This window comes from Eublepharis macularius, chromosome 5 (genome assembly GCF_028583425.1).
Source record: "Eublepharis macularius isolate TG4126 chromosome 5, MPM_Emac_v1.0, whole genome shotgun sequence".
Lineage (NCBI taxonomy): Eukaryota > Metazoa > Chordata > Lepidosauria > Squamata > Eublepharidae > Eublepharis > Eublepharis macularius.
Window position 1 is genome coordinate 167,696,349 of NC_072794.1, and position 6,000 is coordinate 167,702,348.

Sequence of the window (6,000 nt, forward strand, 5' to 3'; positions counted from 1 at the left end):
CCCCATGCCAATCTGCGAAGCAGCATGAATAATAATTCTTGTAGTGATTAATACAGCAACACAGGGAAGGCCTTCCTTACGGCCTTCACCCCTCTTGGCTCATTTCACCCCGGATCTATCCGAGGCCATCTGCCGCTTGGGGAAAACCTTCTCACCCTGCTAGCTAATCTGCTGTAATCTCTGCCAATTGGATCGGTGTCTACTTTCCACTGGTCATCTGAAGAGTTTAGTGGGAACACTGATACATCGCTTTGCACATAAGAGGGGCGGCATCAGCCATGCCTCTTTAAGACAGTTCCTAAGGAGCATGGGTCAGACATATGTGCTTACTGAGACAATCCCTCCTCTCATTTCTTGCTGTAGTTGGAGAAAAATAAAAATATGGCTCTCAAGGCAATTGCATGATGTCACTTCTAGGAAACCCAGAAGTGATGTCATGCCTCTCTAGGAACTGCTAAAAATTGGAACTGCATGCTCCTTAGCAGGGGTCATTTCGTAGAAAAAGAGCTGGAGGAACTTATTAGCATAACTCATTAGCATATGCCATGCCCCCTGACATCACCTATCTTGGCTGTTTTGGACCCAATCCTGGCCATTCAATGCTGAAATTGGGCCCAAAATGGCAAAATGGGGCTGAAAATGGCCGGAAAGGGGCCCAAAATGGTCAGGATCGGGCTGCTGCTGAGTGGGAGCGTGATCCACCACCCGTCAGAGGCCTGATCTGGGCCGTTTCAGCCCCAATCCAGGCTGAAACAGGCCCAAAATGGTTGAGTCAGGTGGGCAGGGCCACCTGACATGTGACCTCTTTGGGGAACTGCCGGAACTGCGTTCCGGCATGTTCCCCCTCAAAATGAGCCCTGCCCCTTAGACTCTTGGGCTCATGCTTGGCCATCAACTATAACCATTTGACTGTATTGTCCTTTGAAGAAAACTCCATATTAACACCAATGAACCTATAAAGGAACAAGCAAATAGAATTACATCACGTAGTACATCTCCGGAAGACTTGCATTATCTTCATAGGATGGAACTTTATCAGTTGAACTCCTGACTGTATTTTGTATATATTTTGTATATAAATTGTATATTTGGGTATTTATTGGATATTTATGGGATGATCTATTGATACTTGTGTGTAACATTTATTAGCAATTGCATGTTGACACTTTAGCACTTTGCACTTTGAATTCAAAAAATGTATTTAAAAATTCATAATATCAATTTATTCCTTTTGACCTTCGAGGTTTTTCCTTAGATATTGGTTGCCCCTTAATATGTACAATTCGTTCTACAGTTTTTAGTACTTGACATAATTCACACTGCTTCCACACAGGAATATGAATACACATACTCACACTCCCAGGGGCACTTCCAGGGGAAGCATGATGACATCACTCCCGGAAATGACATCATTTCACCGCGCTGGGAGCATGCGTACACAATAAGAAAGATAAGGTAAGGGCCAGTTTCCACTGGAAGCGGGAGGGGAACTGGCTAACTGAACCTAGTTGTTGGGGGGATACCACAGTGCAAAGAAGTCTTTGCCCACTTCTGGAAGTCAATGATATAGGGAAATGGATGATTCTTCCTGGGGAGGGAGTTCCAAAGTTTTGGTGCCACAACAGAGAAGGATGTGTCTCAGGTTGCCACCTGTTTAGCCTCAGATGGTGGAAGCACCCGAAAGAGGGTCTCCAAAGACGCCCGGAGCTGACAGGTAGGTTCATAAGGGAGAAGGCAGTCCCTTAAGGTATGCTGTCCCCAAGCGATATAGGGCTTTCAAAGTCAACAACTGCACCTTGAATTGTCAGGATCCATTCCTGAAGGAACACGCAAAGCTGGGCTCTTCCCCAGACCAGCTGTGTGCCGCCCTCTGCTCCCACCAGGCACTAAAGCCCCACCCCTTCCCCAGGCTCCACCCCTTATTTGCCAGACTCCGCCCTTTAGCTCCCAGTGTCTGCCCTCTGTATCTGCAGATCTGAAGATCAGGAGACTTGGCAACAGAAGCTATGCCAAGGAGAAGTGATTCCACACACGTTGGATAATGCACTTCCAATCCTCTTTATAGATCATTTGGAACAGATTTTTTCGTGTGCGGAACAAAAAATCCACCTCAAACGATTGATAAAGTGCATTGAAAGTACATTATCCAACGTGTGCATAATCAGCCACCTGTTATGATGGCATTAAAAATTGTGTGTGGATATTACCGGTATCACAGGAAATGTGGGTCTTTTTATCTGTATACTACCCCCTCCCCTCTCTGATGGCTGACTGACACCTCTGGCTTCCAGTTGAAGTCAGCCAGCTAGAATGGGATGAGGGGTGGCGTTGCTGCTTCTGGAAGCGATCTGCCGTTCTTTCCCCGCATCCGCAGCTTGCCAACCGCTGGCGGCCCTGTGTAGCCAGGCCAGCCTCCTAGGGCGCCTCCCAAGCTGCTGACCCTCCGTCACCTCTTGCCATCCCAGCCTCCCTCGCTCTCCCCTCCACGAAGCTTGGCAGATGTCCCTCGGGGCTGACCCTCGGTGGCTGCAGCTATTCGGAGATCAGCCACAGACTGCTAATCCCGTTCCCCTCTGAGCGCAAATCAGTCTTGCAAGATTTCCACAGGATTTAATTTCCTCCAGAATGGAGTCATTCTCTCCCTGGCTTTGCAATTAACTCGGCCACCCACCCCCCTTCCTCCTCTCCATCAAGGTGGGTAGATTTGAAGGCAGGGGAGCAGCATCCACCCCCCCCTCCAACAACCAGCCATTTTTCAATTTCGTCCCCCTGCCAGAATATTACCTAGAGGAGCCGTGTTTGCATGGAGCAGTGTTAATTTTGACCTTTGCTTCTCTCCTTTGCAGCTGAGCCACGGATTCCAAACAAGCATAGCTTATTAATGTGACTTTTAATCCCCTAACGATCCTCTAATTGTTGGGACATATGGAAGCTTCTTGTCTCTTGCCAGATGAACCCCCTACCTTCATCTTCCCACCCACCACCCACCCCAGGAAAGCCTTAGCTCGAGAAAGCTGGCTTTGAACTCCTGCTTCTGGCCTCTCTTCTTCCCAGTTCAGTGGGAGTCCGTCATAAATATCACATTACCAGCCCCCTCTTCCCCTTTCCCCCCTTCTCCATCTCATCTGTTTCCAAGCATGGGTTTGCAAGCGACAGGGATGCGCAAAGACGCTTTTGCGCCACCAGCATGTCCGTTTCCTGGAGCACTGCACACAGAAGATGCAATCTCAGAGTTTGTGGGGTTAGATAAGGTGGGTGGAAAAGCCGTCGCGACTCAAGCAGGGCTGATTCTAGATTGCAAAATTATACTCCAGAGGGATAGACCGAGCTGCCCAAGAGAAGAGGCCGAGAGAAAAGCAATAAAAGGGAGGAGGTGGGGCAGAGGAATGCAAGAAGGATGGAGACAAAGAGAAGGGATATAAATTCACACCTCACTTCTGCTCAACTGATTTGGATTTAGGTTAGTTCCAGCTACCCATATGAAAGGGAAGCAGGGAAGATTTCACGTTAGTGCTGGTTGTCCTTCAGGATTCTAGATGAGAGCACAGAATGTCAGTGTAGGCACAAAATTCAGTTTCCGGAGAAAAGCTTTTAAAATAATAGTAAAGCAAGTTTCTGGACCATATGATTAAAAGGCAGTGGCTTAAATAAACCATTTGGCAGGATTCATTTGTTCGTTTATTTATTTATGACGTTTCAATCTATCAAATACATTTTTATCTGATCCTTCTTTAAAGGAGCTCCAGGTGGCCTGAATGGTTTCCTTGTCCCCATTTTATCCTCACAACAACCCTGCAAGGCAAGTGAGGCAGAATGAAGATTCGAACCCAAGTCTCCCGGCTACTCATGCAACTTCTTGCCACTACAGCACGCTGGGTCTTCAAGATACTTTCCCAGAACAATCAATAGCCGGTTACATAAGAGTGCATCAACATGAGATGCCTCGGCACGTGTACATCCTGTATAGGGAGAAGTGATGCTAGCTGGGAAGCGTAGTTTAAAAAGACAGAGCCAGCGGAGATCGCTCCTCAGAGGGTTTGTTAATTTCATCTTCGCCTTCCCAAAGGTTCTGTTAATGGAGGGAGGAGGAGAGATGGTGCCTGGAACAAAGCCAGGAAGAGAAGTGTGAGAAGAAGGAAGTCAGGAGGAGGAAGTCCTGAGAGTAGCAATCTACATATCAAAGGGATAGTCAGAGCAGTAAACAGTAAACAGAGTACCGTGACCTTTCTGTCTTTCTCTTTGGTTTGTCCTCCTTTGAAACCTGAGCAAAGGACAGTGCTGAGTTCTCCTCCAACTTCATCTCACACCCTGTAGGACAGGACACATTTGCAAGTCTTGGCAGGGTGAGATCTAGGGTAGAATCTGGTCTAGGCAATGGCCAGGACATGATCAGGTTCAGAAAGAGCGCTCTAGGCCAGGAGGCAGGCAAAGGAAAATCCAAGAACAGGGTTGTAGAGCAGGCAGGAAAGCACCAAGCATCCACTCCCATCCTTAGACTACATAGGTAGATAGAATCTATCTCTCCTTTCCTATCAGAGTATGGAGTTCCTACAATAAAGAACTCTTATTTCCTTTCTAAATATAAATAACTGTATGCTTTGTTATTTTTTTCTCCTGCACACACCAGCAGAACCAGTTCACAACCACCTATAACCACGCTTCCACTGCTAAACAATAGACTCTGCTAACAGCCCAAATGTGGAATCCTTTCATTAGGTTTCTGGGGCCAACATACGATTTATTTATCAGGGATGGTCTGTGGCTCCATGCAGGCAATAACTCCCAGGTTCAATCCTACGCAGAGAACTTCGAGGAGGTGTTGGGAAAGACCATTCTTGGCCAGATGCTCTGGAGAACTGCTGCCAATATTCAGCTAGGGTGGACTGTTGCTTTGGCTCGATGTAAGGCAGCTTCCTATGGAAGAGAAACAGGGTAGAGAGAACAGAGTGTTCAGGGAATCATGACTTGGTGAAAAGGACACAAGGAGAGGGGAACACAGCAGATCTTTTTGGAGGTGGAGGCGGAAGCAGCCGAGACAGCTGTTGCACATCTGGCAGCCCGGAGAGTGCTCCCGGGACCTCGACAAGACACTGCATCCCTGGCAGAGCTCTGCAATCACAGCCAGCTCCATTTCCTGCATGGACCTTTGCCGGCCAGATGTGTCCTTTCGGGTTTTTTCTTTGCTCACTGCCCCCTTTGTGGTGGTCAAGCCGAGGGCGGGCATTCGTGACCCGAGTGCAGCACAAAACAGGTGCAGAGATGGACAGATCAGCTCCAAACAGTTCATGGGTCTTGAGCCACCGATGGGTCTTTTTCAAGGGAACAGTAGACATCAAATATCTTATCCGAAGACGTAAAAGCCAAATCGTGTTCCTCACGACTCACTTTTTATCCCCGCACATGTGCAGTGGCGCCTAGAACCTGTGGGGTGGAATTAACGGAAAGCTTTTTGAGAGTGTTCCGAGGGAAACGGTTGGTATCTGTAACTGTGAGAGGAGATGGTTATTCTGTGAGTGAAGGGATGATGGAAGAGCTCTGTTTCACTTTGGGGATGAAATCAACCCAAGTGGCAAGGTGGGAAAATTAATAATTTGTGGCTGAGTCCTTTTATAAGCATTTGAAGGTCTGCGCTGAGCTGGATGAACCACAATAAATGAGGGTTGCTGAGGAGAAGGCAGAAGCGAGGGTGCGACTGAACACCTGTCTGCAGTAGCCCGGGAAGGGTCCCTGCTCAGTCAGTGGCCCTTATTCTCCCCTACCTAAAGAAGCCTGGCTGCAAGGCTGAAGCCCTGAATATACATGAACATCTTTACAAAAAACATTGTATATAAAGAAATCTTTCAACGTGGACTGTTATGTTTCATGAAATATAAAGAAAATCTTATAACAGTTTGCTAGAGCCCGTTGTATTGTTTCACACAACAGGCATAGTTTCTAGTTTCTATATAAAAGGCAAGCCGTATTGGAGACGACTCAGTTTTTATCCTGTCGCGCCTGTGC